This window comes from Stegostoma tigrinum, chromosome 19 (assembly GCF_030684315.1).
Source record: "Stegostoma tigrinum isolate sSteTig4 chromosome 19, sSteTig4.hap1, whole genome shotgun sequence".
Taxonomy (NCBI): domain Eukaryota; kingdom Metazoa; phylum Chordata; class Chondrichthyes; order Orectolobiformes; family Stegostomatidae; genus Stegostoma; species Stegostoma tigrinum.
The window spans coordinates 34,497,762-34,516,241 of NC_081372.1; the positions used below are offsets into that span (position 1 = coordinate 34,497,762).

At 42.5% G+C, this 18,480-nt stretch overlaps 1 protein-coding gene and 1 long non-coding RNA gene across 4 annotated transcripts in view; one reads left to right on the forward strand and one right to left on the reverse strand.

Moving 5' to 3' along the window:
* The window catches only part of LOC125461336 (junctophilin-2-like), a 106,416-nt gene that overhangs the window by 53,482 nt on the left and 34,454 nt on the right, over positions 1–18,480 (reverse strand). The window lies entirely within an intron of this gene.
* The window catches only part of LOC125461343 (uncharacterized), a 40,898-nt gene that overhangs the window by 17,574 nt on the left and 4,844 nt on the right, over positions 1–18,480 (forward strand). The window contains exons 2-3 of one of the 2 annotated variants that reach the window (XR_007249478.2): positions 9,162–9,266; positions 13,488–14,445. This is a non-coding gene — a long non-coding RNA (uncharacterized LOC125461343). Of the gene's footprint in view, positions 1–9,161; positions 14,446–18,480 lie in introns of both variants that reach the window. The other variant, XR_009446932.1, reaches the window with a different exon arrangement.

The following is an 18,480-nucleotide window of genomic DNA, read 5'->3' on the forward strand; positions in this document are numbered from 1 at the left end:
GTGAAAAAGTTCACGTTACCAGCTTTAAATTCTGCCCAGCAACAAGCCTGGATAGCTTGGTTACCTTGTCACAGGGAAGCACGGATTGTGACTTTACAGGGAGCAGTGTCTAAAGTGTTCATATATGTAAACAAACATTTAAGCAGCTGGGCTAACTGTGGGCAGACATTCAGTCTCTGAGTTTTTGGGCAATAAAGGTCTCACAGAGGGGGAAAAGGGTGTGTTTAGCAAAGAGAATGAGTCACTAAGTTCTCTGTAAGCAATCAGGCAGAAATGCAAGCGGAAATAGGATCTCTAGTCAGAGAAATGTATTCTGTCACATTCTAATATGGAAGATTCAATTGGAGAGCACAAAAGAGGGGTGAAAAAAATTGCTGCAGCAGACTGAACAGTTTATACTCAGTTTAGGGCTCCAGCAGAATTGGAAAGTACCACCTTTCAAATGTCACCTATTGTTACACGTTGGTAAAACAAGAGGAGGAAGTAGGGAGTGCTGTTGAACTGGTTCCTGTAAAATCTGCAGCTCATGGAAGAAGTGGAACATCTCTGCAGCATAGAGTTTTCAATCACGTTAAACCATTTTGACAATATATTTTGTGGTGCAGAGTATTAATTACTTGCTGACTATACTGTGTTTAGTCAATGTTGCTTTTAATTCATTTGTTACAGTAGAATTCTTGAAATTTGCCAACTTGCTAGGTGATCCTTTGAGTCAGTCACTGGAAGTTCAAATCTCTTTTTTAAGGCCATCAGTCTCTCAAGGTTCATAACACTGAACATCTTAGATGGGAGGGCACCTTAGGAAGGGACAATGATGGTTCATCCACTCAATACACTTGACTAAAATTGGTTAGACAGAAACAAATTGTTCAGATTTGCAAATTTTCACTAATATGGCAGGCAGTGCCAACATTGAGGATGGGGATGTTTGTGGAACCTCTGCCTCTGGTTATTTGTTCAATTGCTCATTACCTTTCATCACCAGATATGGCAGGACTGCTGAACTTTGCACAAATATATTAGTTGTGGGATGGTTTTATTAAGTCAGCAAGCATGCTGCTTTCCTTATTTAACATGTATGTAGGCATGGATTATAGTTTCACTAGTTTGGCAATTCATTTTTAATGAATTCCAGATGCTTCCCTCTGAATGTCTTCAAGCACTCCTCATTGAGCCAGGATTGGTCCAATGAAGCAGCAAAGTTTGGCCTGTGTTCAGGGGAGAAATCAGAGGAAATGGCGGGTTGCAAGATTTCAAATAGACAGATTATGAAGGGTTAGCTTGGGCCAAAGAGAAACACCTGCTCTTTTTCATTCTCAAGCATTTTGTGCATCTTATCCATCTTCCAGCTCCACACTGCATTCCACCACTTCTTTCCTCCTTTTTTTTTAAATCTACCAGGTTTCCCAAGGTGTTGAGGTGCTGGACAGGGGTGGACAAAGTCAGAAGTCACATGATATCATGTTATAGTCCAACAGGTTTATTTGAAATCAAACATTCAGAGCATTGTTCCTTCATCACGTGAAGTCACTCCACCCGACAAAGTAGCAGCACTCCAAAAGCTTGTGATTCCATCCGGAACTCCTCATCCCTCTGTCTTCTGCAAGGACCATTCCCTTTGTTACTCCTTAGTTCACACCATATTCCCCATCAACTACCCCAACCCAGACAGTGCCTACCCCTGTAACCGTAGAAGATGCAACACCTGCCCGAACACCACCTCCCTCACCTCCATTCAGGGCCCTAAACAGTACTTCCAAGTGAGAGAGAGCTTCACCTGCATCTCCTCTAACCTAGTCTATTGCATCAGTGCTCCCGCTCTGGTCTTCTCTATGTTGGTGAGATCAAACGTAGACCAGATGATCATTTCGCCAAGCATCTTCACCTCGCCTGTAATGGCCAAGCTAACCTCCCAATCACTGCCCATTTCAACTCCCCATCCCACTCCCCCTCCAATATGTCCATCCTCAGCATCCTCTAGTGTCGCAGTGATTTGGAACACAAATTTGAAGACCACCACTTTATCTTCCACCTGGGCACCCTATAGTCCGGAGGACTCAACATAGAGTTCTCCAATTTCAAATAACCTTGCCACCCATTCCCTCCCTCCCCTTCCAGCCCCACATGCTCTCTCCCATTCCACCTCGTGACTTTTCTCTCCAGCAACCAACCGGATTCGTTCTTCCCATCCACCAACCAGGTCTGCTGTTTTCGTCCAGCCTGTTTGTCCACTTAAGATTAAGGCATTGCAGCTTCCGATAGAATGTGGATTACTGACAAGTCTTCCAAAAGTGGATTGATCACTGCCCCTGTTCAAATCAAAACTGAAAGAGTTTGAAGTGGGTTGGTTCTTTAGATTTTAACTTTATAACCTCCGATTCAACCCAAACAGTTTTGTAAAATAAAGGTGACCATCATGATGTTTGTCTCCCGTGACAGAGCTATTACAATGGTACAACACTAATACAAGTTTCCTGGCAACAGATGGTAGCTATAACATTGACTCACTCCTATCTGGAGCCTGAGCCAACAGTTATCTTGGATCACTCAGAAGTAAACAGGCCAACGCCTGCAGTTATAGTAACTTGCACAAATCAGGTATGCCTGATGCTCCATTCTGCATGCTTTCTTTCAAATTACACCAATTCAACAATGAAAAATGAAACTTTGAACGCAACTGACATTTTTCTTTAAATAAAGCAAAAATACTGCAGATGCTGGAGAAACTCAACAGGTCCGGCAGAATCTGAGAAAGAAATCCAGTTAACATTGACTCTGCTTCAGAAGTGAAAGGCACAGCCAAGTTTCTCCAGCATTCTTTGCCTTTGCTTTTGTACTTTTTGTTTAGAAACTATCCTAAGCTGCGAAGCAGCAAGCATTCTTACAGTTTGCAATTACAGTTAATGTAATTAATTTCCATGAAACTTTGCTGTTTCCACATATATATTCACATCACATTCTGATGTTCAAATAAATAAGTTTTCTAGAAGTAAGTAAAATCACCATAAGCCCTCTGGACCATAGAGGTGCTCTCTTATTAGAGAGAGAGAGAGAGAGAGAGAGATGACTGTTGGCAGTTAACCAGATGGTCACCATACCTCAGGCAAGGGGAGATAAGGAGTGGATTATAGTGACCTCAGCCAGTGTGGGAACTGAACTGCATTGTCGGCGTCACTCTACATTGCAAACCAGCCAGCCAGTCAACTGAGCTAACCGACCTACCATCGAAAAAGCACCACGAATATATGAATCTAAGGTGTTCTTGCTCCTTTCAAGCGCTCCGCTGCTTACAGAACTTGGCCTTTTCCTCATTTTGGAGGAGTGTAATACTGTGCAGAGCATAATCACAAATGGTGTGCACTACTTGCGTGTAAATCAAAGCTTACGCATTAATATTTGCATTAGAGTCAAATTTTCTCGCTATGTTCACTTTAATCATGGTGACAGCAAATTCCCCAGTCTGTTTATGTAGTTACAGTTTAACACATTTACGTTAGCAGCTTCTATTATACATGTGGACTTAGGGATCTATAATTTAAATAAAAAATAAACCAAGAGTTGTCTTTACTCTGGAAGACTGATTTTCTGCCCTGTAACGGTGCTTCATCAGAAAACCACATTTGATCCCATGTGCAATAGCTAGTCTGTATCATACACACACAAGGTGACCTCTCTATCAAGTACAGTACTTAAAAGGTAAGATAATTCTTGAAAGTAATTATTGAACATTATACATTAGCATTTATTTTGGAATCACTTTAGACAAAATTAAAATCAGTAATTTTTAAGTTTAACAACTAACTTTGAATTGCAATGTTGAAACTTAATGTTATTCTGAGAATTACATATTAATATTACCACTGGTTCTGACCTCTTTCTATTTATGTCTACATATGACGGAGGAGTCTTAACGGTATTTTTTATGACAATGAACTTCAATCTTCTGAATCAAAACAGAACTAAGAACTGCACTAATTAAATGTAGCTCCTGGTAACGCTAGTTCACTGGAGTAGTGTGCAAAACTTAAAATTAAATCATGAGGCAGAACTTCTTAAAGTTTAACTTTTCAATTGCTGACAGAAATCGTCACAGCAAATAAACCTGTTGGACTATAACCTGGTGTCATGTGATTTTTGGCCTTTTAGGCATAAATTGTTATGAAATTGCATCAGGCATTTAATTTCAATTCCATTTATTTTAAAGTCTAACTCCAAGTCTGCATCTTTTCTACAACTTATTTCTAAACACATTTAAGCTGGCAAGAAAGATAGTGACTCAAATAAATAAGGCTCAATCTGACACTCAAACTCGCAAGGACAGGTAAACAAAGGCGCACCCCATCCGCTGCCCTGCCATTCTCCGTTAGTTTCTCTAGGTCTGTGCTGAAGTATCAAAATCTATGTTGTGGGCTGTGTAAAACCAACTCCACAGTCTGGATGACCTGCTGTTGGAACAGGTGAAGGAAAAAATTAAACAGCAAAATTTGCAAACATAAGCCCAACATGCCTCCACCCCACCCATTTCCATTTTATCAGAGACAGGTGAAATGGGTAGGTGACCAATCTGTTTTCAAACACCAGGTAAGGCAAAATATTGTTTTTGCCATATGGATTCTGCCAATTCCAGGCTTCAGGAAACCAATTTGGTAAAAAGTAGCAACAATGGATAGATATCTGAGCTATGTCCCCTTTTACACTGCTTGTATGCCCAACACTGCCATGATCAGATTACCCCATGATGAATGATTCATTCCCCCACTCATGAACTGTCTCTCAACAATACCTCTTCCCAATCAGAATGTTCAAAACATGCCCATGATATCTGACACCCATTTCCCTTGTGATGTCTGAACCCAATACCCAACAGGCAGCCCACCTTGTCAATCTTAGTTGTAACCTGTTGAGAACAACATGCCTTCCGGATAATTTCTTCAGAGTGTATTGAAAACCATCTGCTCCAATCTTTTGACATCTCAAGCAAGTACTGGAGCCATTGAGTCTGAGGAAACCTCAGAACATAGTTACTCTGTCATTTTTTAGACAAGAGTTTTCAGAGAGCAGGCTTTCCCACATTGCCATTGAGGAACTAGTTAACAGCACATCTTCAACACTAGCTGTCCCACAAAACAGTACTTAGAAGGTAAGATAATCCTTAAAAAGAAACTGTTGAACTTTATTCATCCACTTAAAATTCCAAGTAGGAGAAACAAGTAAAACTGGCAAATAAGATATTCAGACCTGGCTCCTCTTGTAAAATTCAAAACTGAAGTTCAGTATCAGAAGTGTTTTTTTTTGCTAACCTGATTCCATTAGACAAAAGTCCCCAGTTGAACTTCTGTGACCACTCCAGGAATAGTGGGGCTTGTGAATTAGTGCGCTTTTCCAAGTGGGTCACAAAACTTTTGCAGTGAAAAAGGGCTAGTTAATAATCTTGTCGTAAAGAAACCTTTAGGACGTAGTGACCATAATTTAGTAGTATGTTACATTAAGTTTGAAAGTGATATATTTCACTTCGAAACTTTGGTCTTTACCTCAATAAAGGAAGCCTTGAAGCTATGAGGGACAAATTAGTTACAATACATTGGGAAAATACATTAAAAGATATGATGCTAGACAAGGTTGTCTTTGGTTGTTAAATTCCCATGAATGTTTCTTCTTGTTAGGTGCCCCAATTCCATTACACATCCTTGGCAGTAAACATTCTTTGAGGCTCACAGTGATGACAAATTAGGCAAGAAATTTGCTAAGTAATTCATGAAACCAACAAACTCATTACACCACTTTCAGATCTGTTGGCCACTGTATCTCTGCTACAGTTCTGACCTTGCTAGGATTTAGGTGAAATCCAGAACAAAAACAGAAGTTGCTGGAAAAGCTCAGTAAGTCTGGCACCATCTGTGAAGAAATAAACAGAGTTAATGCTTTGAGTTGTGAGAGTTCTGAGGAATGGTCACCGGACCCGAAGCATTAACTCTGTTTTCTCCTTCACAAATGCCGCCAGGCCTACTGAGCTTTTCCAGAAACTTTGTTTTTGTTCCTGATTTACAGAATCCACAGTTCTTTCGGTTTTTATTTAGGTGAAATCCTTTTGCTGTGCATGGCCTATGTATTTGACTTCAGGCATCTTGCACTTGCTTTTTTTTTCCCCTCTCTGTTTAGCCAGGGGTCCATCTGGTGAGCTATCTCTAGCAGTTAGGTCGATTCTGTGTGTGTCTGTGACAGCTTCTTGCATCATATCATTACATCCAGAAAAATTCATTATAGCTTCCCTCCTGGGAAGATCACTGACTATCTTAAGCTGATCAAACTCCATTTTGTGGGTTGGGGAAAACCACTTCCCCAGACTGGGTGACCTGCTGTTAGAACAAGTGGAGGAAAAATTAAAACTGCAAAAATTTGCGAACTTAAGCTCAACATGCCTCCAACCTACCCATTTCTCAAGCAGTGGAAATGTTAAATGACACGTACAACAATCTGCATCACTCACATGGCACCTAGAATGCTTTCATTTTGCTTTATTTGCCAATAAATATCACTTGTATCTATGGAAGGTTGTGGCAGAATTTCTTCAATGATTGATATGGTGTAGTGAGATTTCTTCATTGAGATCCTTTGGATCTACACATTCTTTCAGCTTATAGGTTTTTCAACTGCTAATTTAGACCATCAGTTGTCACTCTTCATTACTCCCTTTTCTAGTTTATCTTTCCCTAACATAACCTTTGAGGCAGGACTTGAAGGCAGTTGGAAGTCTTGACAGATATTTTGTTGGTTTCAAACTCCCACCTGCTTAGAGACAATAATCACCAGGAGATACGTGAGACCTATTAAAAAAACACAAATTTCTGGGAAAACTCAGTAGGTCTGGAAGCATCTGTGGACAGAAAGCAGAGTTAATATTTTAGGTTCAGTGATCCTTCATCAAAACTGACTAGAGCTAGGAAACAGTTGGTACATGCGCTGAGGATGGGGTGAGGTGAGGTGTAAGTAATAGATGAAGCACAGACAGCAAGAGAAAAACAGGTGGACAAACAAAAGAAGGAGTTAAGGTCAGCCTGGGAGAATCAACAGCTGCTAATTGGGACCATTAGTGGCTGGCAATGGGATGGTTTTGGTAGCAGCCCATGTGTGGGCATTGGGGTAAAGGTAAGAGAGCACCTTGCTCATGTCCTAAAATTACTGAACTCTATACTGAGTCCTAAAGGCTACAGAATGAGATGCTCTTCTTCCAGCTTGTGCTGAGCTTTGCTGGAACACTAGAGCAAGCTCAAGGTAGATGTCAGCCAGGGAATGTGGTGGTGTGTTGAATTGGCAGCAACTGGAAGCTCAGAGTCGTCTTTATGGACAGAACGTAGGTGTTCTGCAAAGGAGTCACCCAGTCTGCATGTCACCTCCACAATATAGAGACCAATTTGTGAGCTGCATGTAAGAAGACTACATTGAGTACAGTGCAGGTAAATCACTGCTTCAGCCAGACGTTGTGTCAGGGGCCTTGGGCAGTGAGGAGGGAAGAAGTAAACAAACAGTCAGGTACTACACCTTCTGTGATCGCGTGAAGATGCCGTGGGGGTATAGGGGGTTGTTGTGAGTGGAAGAGGCGTGGACCAGGGTGTCCTAAAGGGAACAGTTCCTTGTCAGCTTTCTGCAGAAACCTTTCGCTCCTGGATACCCCGATCCACGCCTCCCCACCCCAGCACAACAACTTACCCTGCTATCGCAGAAGGTGGAACACCTGCCTGTTTACCTCCTCCCTTCTCACTATCCAAGGCCTCAGACACACTTTCTAGGTGAAGCAGCGATTTACCTACACTTCACTCAATCTAGTCCACTGAATTTGCTGCTCACAATGTGGCTTCCTCTATATCGGGAAGGCAGACTGGGTGATTGCTTTGCAGAACACCTATAATTCTGTCTTCAAAAATGACCCTGAGCTTTCAGTTGACCTGCCACTTCATCACACCATCATGTTCCTCAAGCACCAATAACAGCCACTGAATGACCCGGGATGACCTTTACCCATTCCTTTGACTGTTCAACTGTTGTTCTTGCTGGGCTTCATCCTCACCCATCATTTACCACTGCCCCTCCTTTTCCTAGCTACAATCGGTTCTGAAGAAGGGTCACTGGACCTGAAACGTTAACTCTGCTTTCCCTCCACAGATGCCATCAGATCTGTTGACTTTTTCCAGTAAATTCTGTTTCCATTTCTGATTTCCAGCATCCACAGTTCATTCTTTTGTTTATCTATAAAAACACCTTTATATTATTTTAGGATCTCTTCAGCAGACAATGGCTGAGTGGCAAATGAAAAACTGTAAATCTCCCTGGCATAAGTAGGGCTGCCAGTGGAGACTTAGACTTGTTTCAGCTGAGACGATTGGATTTTGCTTAAATGTTATTATTTGCAACTGCAGATCTTTGTTCTTCAAACTGCACTGGACTCTCAGCTTAATCTATCCTTTAGCAATGAATATCATTCCAATATATAGCCTCAGCTTTACCTTCAATGATTATATTAAAGTGTCACCTGGAAGTGTAACTTTCTACTTATGCAGTCATTATTCTAACAGTCATAAAACACTTTATTACCTTTAGAGCTGATGGTGTGAACCTGATACATCAGAATCATCATTTGACATCCGCCCAGCATAAATCTTTTATACCTTGCCTCTCTCTTAATCAACACTTGTCTGCAAAGTGATTCAGGTTCTTGCAGCTGGAGTCTGGCTTTCTTCATGCTGGATACGCTTCTTATTCTTTTGTTTTGGCGTCCTCCATGATCTTTGTGTGGGCCCTTCTACATTTTTGATTTTCTTTACCGCTGTGCTCATAAGTTTGACACATACTGTTCATAAGTAACATAATGTAGATGGTTTAAACATTATCAAGGCCTTTAAAATTTTTCCAGTATAGCTTTTCTGTTTCTCAATGATGTCTAATACACAATGACTCTTGGATCTCTGCTGTGTTAACAAAGTTGCTACTCTTTTTTATTCAGGTTTCTTGTTTAACTCTATAGCCAGTTCATAAGCCTCATATTCCCTTTCAGTTCCACAGCTCTAGGGTCTTGAAAATTCATAGTCAGTCATTCTGATTTACTGAGTAATTCAAAGGAACAGAACGACGTCTAATACTTCCTTGCCTTTCTTGTCCTCTTACAGCTCTGGAAAACCCTAACTGCTGCAACACATTTCTGATATGATGTTTCATGTAGTGGGTTTACTGTGTAAGCTGGAATTAACCATGTCAGAGGTCACAAAACCATGGTAAGTCAGATTTTCACATTCACTCAAGGTTGCCAAGGACCATACACCACAATCTCAAGCTTTTCACACTGACAGCCAGCTAATCCATAAATATAACAACCTAACAGTTACAAAACAGACATGGGAAACAGACCTCATCCTTGAAATACATGGGTGTATACCCTGTGCCCTCACTTTGATTGTCTCTCTCGCAATAATGTGCTGAAAAAAGACATGATGGTATTAGTCAAAATTCTCTATCATACAACTATCATCTTTGCCTATCTTAATTACATCTCTGACTTACAATACCACAAGGGTAAATTCAGCAATTTCACCAATGAACTGTACTCAAAGAAAGGGCAATCCTGGGAGAAGGCTATCAGCACATGTAGCCCCAATTCTCTGACCTTTGTTTCAATATCTTCAGAGCTAAGGTCATACCATTTATTCTATTATGTCACCTTCTTTTGTAATACTATTCACTGACTAACAAGCCATTTACACTGTAGATGTCTGTAGTTGAAATTCTACACTGTAACATTCCACATCCACAAACAGGCTGGAAGCTGGATTTCGATTCCTCAGAGAATAGAAACCTCATTTCGGGGAGCTGTTGGCCATCAAAGTACGGAAACTCTCTTGTACACTGGGAAAGAGCTATGAGCCACTGGATCAGTACTTGGGTCAGCTTTTAGGGGTCTCACCTGGTGCCAGTCTGGCACTGATTGCATGTGGGTGCAACAATTCGACAGAACAATGGGGGAAGGCAACTTAATGCAGATAAAACCTTGCAGTGGCCTTCTGATGTCCTGAGGATGCCTGCAATGAAAGGCCCTTGGAATCCTAAATGTCAAAAACTTAAGGAAAGCTGTCAGGCTGACTTTTGTGTGCACCTCTCCAATGACAGTTAAATTGTGGCAACAGCACAATGAGGCCTTAGCACTTAGAAGTGAAATAGGGGTGAGTCAACACGGCAAGGGTTCATGCATGACAAGTCTGTTAGAATTCTTTGAAGAGGTTACAAGCAAGTTAAACAAAGGAAAGCCAGTGGATATGATCTATTTCGATTTTCAGAAGGCCTCTGATGGAGTGCCACACAGAAAATGCTAAATAAAGATAAGAGCCCATGGTGCTACGCGCAAGGCACTGGTACGGGGAGAGGACTGGTATTAGAATGGGGATAAAGGAATGTTTTCCAGGATGGGAATCAGTAACTAGTGGAGTTCTGTAGGGGTCAGTGTTGGGACCACAACTATTCACAGTATGTATTAACAATCTACATGAAGAAGGACGGAAGGACATTATTCCTATGTCTGCAGATGACTCAAGGTTAGGTGGAGGGATAGGTAGTGTTGTCAAGGCAGGGAGGCTGCAAAAGACTTGGATGAGCTAAAGGAGTTAGGGTTACAAAAGAAGAGGCAGATGGAATACAATGTGGGAAAGTGTGAGCTTATGTACTCCGGTGGGAAGAATAGAGGTAAAGGCTATTTTCTAAATGGGGAAAGGATTCCGAAATCTGAAGTACCAACGAACTTAGGAATCCTAGCTCAGGATTCTTTTCTGGTTAACAAGCAGATTAAGTTGGCAGTTAGGAAAACAAATGCAATGTTAGCACTCATTTCAAGAAGGCTACAGAGCTTGTCATACGAGGAGCAGTTGAGGACCCTAATTCTGTCCTCAATGGAGTTTAGAAAACGAAGGGGGAATCACACTGAAACTTAGAGTGGATACAGTGAACGTGAAGAAGGTGCTTCCACTTCTGGGCAAACTAGGACCAAGGGCACAATCTGAAAATGAAGGGACAACCCTTTAGAACTGAGATGAGGAGATTGTGAATCTGTGGAACTCATTGCCGCCAAAGACTATGGAGGCCAAATCAGTGAGTTTATTTAAGACAGACAGATAGATTCTTGATTGGTCAGGAGATTAAAGATTACGGAGTAAAAGCAGGGAGAATGGAGCCAAAAATTGTATCAGCCATGATCAAATGTTGAAGCAGACTTGATGGGCTGAACAGTGTAATTCTGCTCCTACATCTTATGGTCTTTGAACAGAAACTATTTGCCTACTTGAGATCTTCAAGTGCCTCGCTAGTGGGTGGGCCACGCACAGCACAATTGTAAGGTACCAGACAGGTCGCTCACAGAATTTAAAGAGTACAAACACCCTTTACCACTGCACCCACAGCCAGTGAGGGAGTGCAAATTTCAGCTCAAAAGGGACAGTTTTGGTAATGAAGATACTACAGAATAGGTACAGAAGATTATTAACAATACCATACACCTTATACATCCCAGTTAATCTCACAATTGCTCTTTTGTATATGTCATTACTAAAGATGGGAAGTCCAAAACTAAAGGGCATAGGTTTAAGGTGAGAGGGGAAAGATTTAAAAGGGATCTAATGGGCAACTGTTTCACTCAGAAGGTGGTGCATATATGGAATGAGCTGCCAGAGGAAGTGGGGGAGGCTGGTTCAATTACAACATTTAAAAGGCAGCTGGATTGGAATCGAAATAGGAAAGTTTTAGAGGGGATGGGCCAAATGCTTCTAAAATTGGGCTCTCTGGTGAAGGGTCTAGGCCCGAAACGTTAACTTTTGTGCTCCTAAGATGCTGCTTGGCCTGCTATGTTCATCCAGCTCCACACTTTGTTATCCTACAGATTTATTTGAGATATCTAGTTGGCATGGACGAGTTGGACTGAAGGGTCTGTTTCCATGCTGTACATCTCTACGACACTATTTACACAAATTTCCAAATATCAGATACAAAATCATTAATGTTAACCTTATCTTTACCTATCTAAATACGTCAGTATGTGCAAAATACAAGGAATAGACAATCCACTGACTCTCACCAATAAACAAGCCTTTAACCCTTACAATATTCAGATAATAGTCCTTTGAGATACCAATGTACACCATGTAACTACATAACCAAAGTTTACTCTTTTCTGATGTTACAAAGAAGTCAATAGCAAAAGAGATAGCTGCGGAGAGGAAATGACAATGTAATCATGAAATTGAGTTAGAAAAGCATCATCCGATCTTACTCATAACAAAAATATTTTCACAGTGTAAATGGAAGCTAAGTTTTCATTATTCTACTGTTTTCATGCATCAGTAGACATTTGTCAGTTTGGAAGAATCCTAAGGCTATATCATGAGAATTCCTCCCTGCATACGTGTACTCTTAGAAGGTGATGCTCTGGCTGGGACTGCAAAGTCAGAAGATGATTCTTTAGAAATCAAAAGCTTGCTCAGTGTATGAAAGCTCAAAAAAGGTGTGAGACTCCCAGCAGCAGGTTAAGGAATGTAGTATAAATACAGCCTATACAAACATTTAACAGAACAATGTTTTTTTATTAACACCTTGAGTATATTTTTGAACACTTTCAAAGTTGCAATTTACATATTGATGTTAGTTCAAGCTTAGCTGCCTGAAACAGCAAATTCCATTACAACAGCATTATAACACAGCAGTGAACTGTCACAGTGTGATAGATGACAAAATCTGAAAAATTGATTCAAATCTGGTCTAAGTTACAGAGGCAGGCAAATGTACAATATTAGACTATGGAAGGAAGAGAGTAAGTAAGGCAATGGAAAGCAATACATAGGTACCTAATCCACTAAAACCCAAAAATAAATTTCATTTCCAGTGGATCTGCATCACCTTGATATGCCCCACGACAGGCTTCAAAACAAAGGAGCAGAATTAAGCCATTCAGTCCACTGAGTCTACTCCACCATTTGATCATGGCTAATACACTTCTCAACCCCATTCTCCTATCTTTTCCCATACCCCTTGAACTCCCTACCAGCCATGAATCCATTTAATGCAAGACAAGGCCAGGTACAATGTCGACCAACTATTATTTCAGTCATCAAATGGTAAGGAAATCTAAAAGGCACAGTGTATATTTTTAGAAATGGGATTTAATGTATCTTTTTAGATTTAATCTCCCAGTAAGTTACACATGGGTTAAAGTATAGGAGCAGGGGTGCGGTGCTGGATAGCAAATATTGCTAAGGGACAGACTGGAGAGTAAGGAGAAGGATCAAGAGAAGAAGCAAGTTCAAGTAACAAGCATTGACCTACATTTTCTGGCTCTTTGCAGAGCCACTGTTGAAGACTGAAACAAAGATTCGCCAGAGGTGGTAACAAGCAGATTTTATTTCATGGAAAAATTGGCCACTTTGTGGAATCTGATTGTGGACATTTTCTTTCTTTTGTAGCTCAATGAGAAGGCGACAAGCTCTGAGAAATACTACAAGCACATTTCCATTAAAAACCATGGACTCCTAATACAATCCTTACTGCTTGTAATATTGCTGCTAATTGGACACCAGCTCATGTTTTGTGGGACCTGAGGCCTCTAGACCATTCAAGGGAGGTACTGGGTGGTGGATAAGGCTTCACCAGCCTCAAGAGGTTATAGGCCGTATGCCATTGCACATTAAGCTCAGCAAGATTCTGATATTCATATAAGGGTGACATATCTGTAAAATAATTAAAGTAGCTCATCAGGTAAACTTCAGAAGATGCAGTGGCTGCAAGGATTAGTTGTACATGCATTGAGATTTTAGTTATATTTATCAATCTTCAATGCATGCTTGCATCAAGCACGAATGACCGGCATGTCTTGCTTTGGCAAGTAAAGCTACCAGTTTCCTTTTGGAAAATAGGTAGCAGCAAGAAAACAGTCCTCTATTGCGAATGTACAACAGTTTAGTTGTGTAGAGTATTTTTGATATACTTAATTGGCTATATGTGTCGCTGCCCCATTCCACTGTTCCAAATCAGCCACACAAAAGTCTGCCAATCCATGAATGTGCAATTGATCTGTAGTCATCAGAACAGGAATACGCATGTGAATGCCTCTTACTTGGTTGTATCCAAAATTGTTTCATCCAAAATGCTTTTTGAGTGCGAGCAGCAGCGGAGGCAAGACGGACCCGAAGACTGCAGCTAAGGTAAAGCAGTTTATTTTTAAAATTACTTACCGGTAGCGGGCAGCGGTGTTTTTTTTTCCTCTTTCAGAGAAGGAGCGGGAGCATCAGAGGAAGTGACGAGGACCAGAGGGGCAGCCGGGAAGGAAAGCAGTGACCATATATATCAGCAAGGCGGCTTAACCCGAGACTCTACAACTGTAGTGTCTCCCACCCGCCCTCCTCCTCTAACCTAGTTAATAAGGTAAGGTTCATTCTAAACTTTCTCTATTGAACATAAGTTTGTTATTAATTTGTTATTATTACTTGAAGTGAGCTTTCTGCTTTAGTATTGAGTGGGTGTTCAGATAAGTGGGGTATGGATGCTAGGGCAGTTGCTTGCTCCTCCTGCAAAATGTGGCAGTTGGGAGATGTGGCACACGTCTCCGCTGGCTACATCTGCGGGAAGTGCACCCAGCTACAGCTCCTTGAAAACCGTGTTAGGGAAATGGAGCTGGAGCTGGATGAACTACGGATCATTCGGGAGGCAGAGGGGGTAATTGAGAGGAGTTATCGGGAGTTGGTCACTCCTAAGGCTCAGGACGAGGATAGATGGGTTACAGTTAGGGGGAGGAAAGGGGACAGACAGACAGTGCAGAGATCCCCTGTGGGCATTCCCCTCAGCAATAAGTATACCGTTTTGGATACTGCTGGGGGGGTTGACCTACCAGAGGAAAGCCATAGTAGTCAGTTCTCTGGCACTGAGCCTGACACTGTGGCAAAGAAGGGAAGGGGGCAGAATAGAAAAGTACTCGTGGTAGGGGACTCGATAGTTAGGGGAATCGACAGGAGATTTTGTGGGCAAGATCGGGATTCCCGGAAGGTATGTTGCCTCCCTGGTGCCAGGGTCCGGGACGTCTCCGATCGGGTGTATAAAGTTCTGAAAGGGGAGGGTGAACAGCCAGAAATCGTGTTACATATTGGCACAAATGATATAGCCAGAAATAGGTTTGAGGATATAAAAAGTGATTTCAGGGAGTTAGGATGGAAGCTGCAGAGCAGGACGAACAGAGTAGTGTTCTCTGGTTTACTACCGGTGCCACGAGATAGCGAGGTGAGGAACAGGGAGCGGGCGCAGCTGAACACGTGGCTACGCAGCTGGTGTAGGAGGGAGGGTTTCAGATATGTTGATAATTGGGATGCCTTCTGGGGAAGGTGGGACCTGTACAAGAAGGACGGGTTGCATCTGAACTGGAAGGGGACCAATGTCCTGGGTGGAAGGTTTGCTCGAGTAGTTCGAGAGGGTTTAAACTAGTATGGCAGGGGGGTGGGAACCTGAGCTGTATACCAGAGGTGAGCGTTGATGCAGGTGAGGCAGTAGCAAGAGGTAGACCAGCTAGTGGGAAGGATTTTCCTGGGAAGGAACCAAGGGATCGGTTAAAGTGTGTTTGCTTTAATGCAAGGAGTATCAGGAATAAAAGTGATGAACTTAGAGCATGGATCAGTACCTGGTGCTATGATGTTGTGGCCATAACAGAGACATGGGTTTCTCATGGGCTGGAATGGTTGCTGGATATTCCAGGGTTTAGAACATTTAAAAAGAATAGGGAGGGGGGAAAAAGAGGAGGGGGTGTAGCACTACTAATCAGAGAGGGTATCACAGCTACAGAAGCTTCCATTGTCGAGGAAGATCTGCCTACTGAGTCAGTATGGGTGGAAATTAGGAACAGCAAGGGAGTAGTCACCTCGTTAGGGGTTTACTACAGGCCCCCCAATAGCAGCAGGGAGATTGTAGAAAGCATAGGTCGACAGATTTTGGAAAAGTGCGGACGTAGTAGGGTTGTTGTAATGGGTGACTTTAACTTTCCTAATATTGATTGGAACCTCCTTCGAGCAGAAGATTTGAATGGAGCTGTTTTTGTAAGGTGTGTTCAGGAGGGTTTCCTAACGCAGTACGTTGACAGGCCGACGAGGGGAGAGGCCATTCTAGACTTGGTGCTCGGAAACGAGCCGGGGCAGGTATCAGATCTTGTGGTGGGAGAGCATTTTGGTGATAGTGACCATAACACTCTCTCATTCTACATAGCTATGGAGAAGGAGAGGATTAGGCAGAATGGGAGGATATTTAATTGGGGAAGAGGAAACTATGATGCGATTAGACACGAGTTAGGAAGCATGGACTGGGAGCAGTTGTTCCATGGTAAGGGAACTATAGACATGTGGAGATGGTTTAAGGAACAGTTGTTGGGAGTGATGAGTAAATATGTCCCTCTGAGACAGGCAAGACGGGGTAAGATAAAGGAACCTTGGATGACGAGAGCGGTGGAGCTTCTAGTGAAAAGGAAGAAGGTAGCTTACATAAGGTGGAGGAAGCTAGGGTCAAGTTCAGCTAGAGAGGATTACATGCAGGCAAGGAAGGAGCTCAAAAATGGTCTGAGGAGAGCCAGGAGGGGGCACGAGAAAGGCTTGGCAGAAGGAATCCGGGAAAACACAAAGGCATTTTACACTTACGTGAGGAATAAGAGAATGGTCAAAGAAAGAGTAGGGCCGATCAGGGATAGCATAGGGAACTTGTGTGTGGAGCCTGAGGAGGTAGGGGAAGCCCTAAATGAGTTTTTTGCTTCTGTCTTTACGAAAGAAACGACCTGTGTAGTGAATGAAACCTTTGAAGAGCAGGTGTGCATGCTGGAATGGATAGAGATAGAGGAAGCTGATGTACTGAAAATTTTGTCAAACATTAAGATTGACAAGTCGCCAGGCCCGGATCAGATTTGTCCTCGGCTGCTTTGGGAAGCGAGAAATGCAATTGCTTCGCCACTTGCGAAGATCTTTGCATCCTCGCTCTCCACTGGAGTCGTACCTGAGGACTGGAGAGAGGCAAATGTAATTCCTCTCTTCAAGAAAGGAAATAGGGAAATCCCCGGCAATTATAGACCGGTAAGTCTCACGTCTGTCGTCTGCAAGGTGTTAGAAAGGATTCTGAGGGATAAGATTTATGACCATCTGGAAGAGCATGGCTTGATCAAATACAGTCAACACGGCTTTGTGAGGGGTAGGTCATGCCTTACAAACCTTAGAGTTTTTTGAGGATGTGACTAGTAAGGTTGATGAGGGTCAAGCTGTGGATGTGGTGTATATGGACTTCAGTAAGGCATTTGATAAGGTTCCCCATGGAAGGCTCATTCAGAAGGTCAGGAGGAATGGGATACAGGGGAACTTAGCTGCTTGGATACAGAATTGGCTGGCCAACAGAAGACAGCGAGTGGTAGTAGAAGGAAAATATTCTGCCTGGAAGTCAGTGGTGAGTGGGGTTCCACAGGGCTCTGTCCTTGGGCCTCTACTGTTTGTAATTTTTATTAATGACTTGGACGAGGGAATTGAAGGATGGGTCAGCAAGTTTGCAGACGACACAAAGGTCGGAGGTGTCGTTGACAGTGTAGAGGGCTGTTGTAGGCTGCAGCGGGACATTGACAGGATGCAGAGATGGGCTGAGAGGTGGCAGATGGAGTTCAACCTGGATAAATGCGAGGTGATGCATTTTGGAAGGTCGAATTTGAAAGCTGAGTACAGGATTAAGGATAGGATTCTTGGCAGCGTGGAGGAACAGAGGGATCTTGGTGTGCAGATACATAGATCCCTTAAAATGGCTACCCAAGTGGACAGGGTTGTTAAGAAAGCATATGGTGTTTTGGCTTTCATTAGCAGGGAGATTGAGTTTAAGAGTCGTGAGATCTTGTTGCAGCTCTATAAAACTTTGGTTAGACCGCACTTGGAATACTGCGTCCAGTTCTGGGCGCCCTATTATAGGAAAGATGTGGATGCTTTGGAGAGGGTTCAGAGGAGGTTTACCAGGATGCTGCCTGGACTGGAGGGCTTATCTTATGAAGAGAGGTTGACTGAGCTCGGTCTCTTTTCATTGGAGAAAAGGAGGAGGAGAGGGGACCTAATTGAGGTATACAAGATAATGAGAGGCATAGATAGAGTCGATAGCCAGAGACTATTTCCCAGGGCAGAAATGGCTAGCACGAGGGGTCATAGTTTTAAGCTGGTTGGTGGAAAGTATAGAGGGGATGTCAGAGGCAGGTTCTTTACGCAGAGAGTTGTGAGAGCATGGAATGCGTTGCCAGCAGCAGTTGTGGAAGCAAGGTCATTGGGGTCATTTAAGAGACTGCTGGACATGCATATGGTCACAGAAATTTGAGGGTGCATCCATGAGGATCAATGGTCGGCACAACATTGTGGGCTGAAGGGCCTGTTCTGTGCTGTACTGTTCTATGTTCTATGTTCTAAAAACACAGAG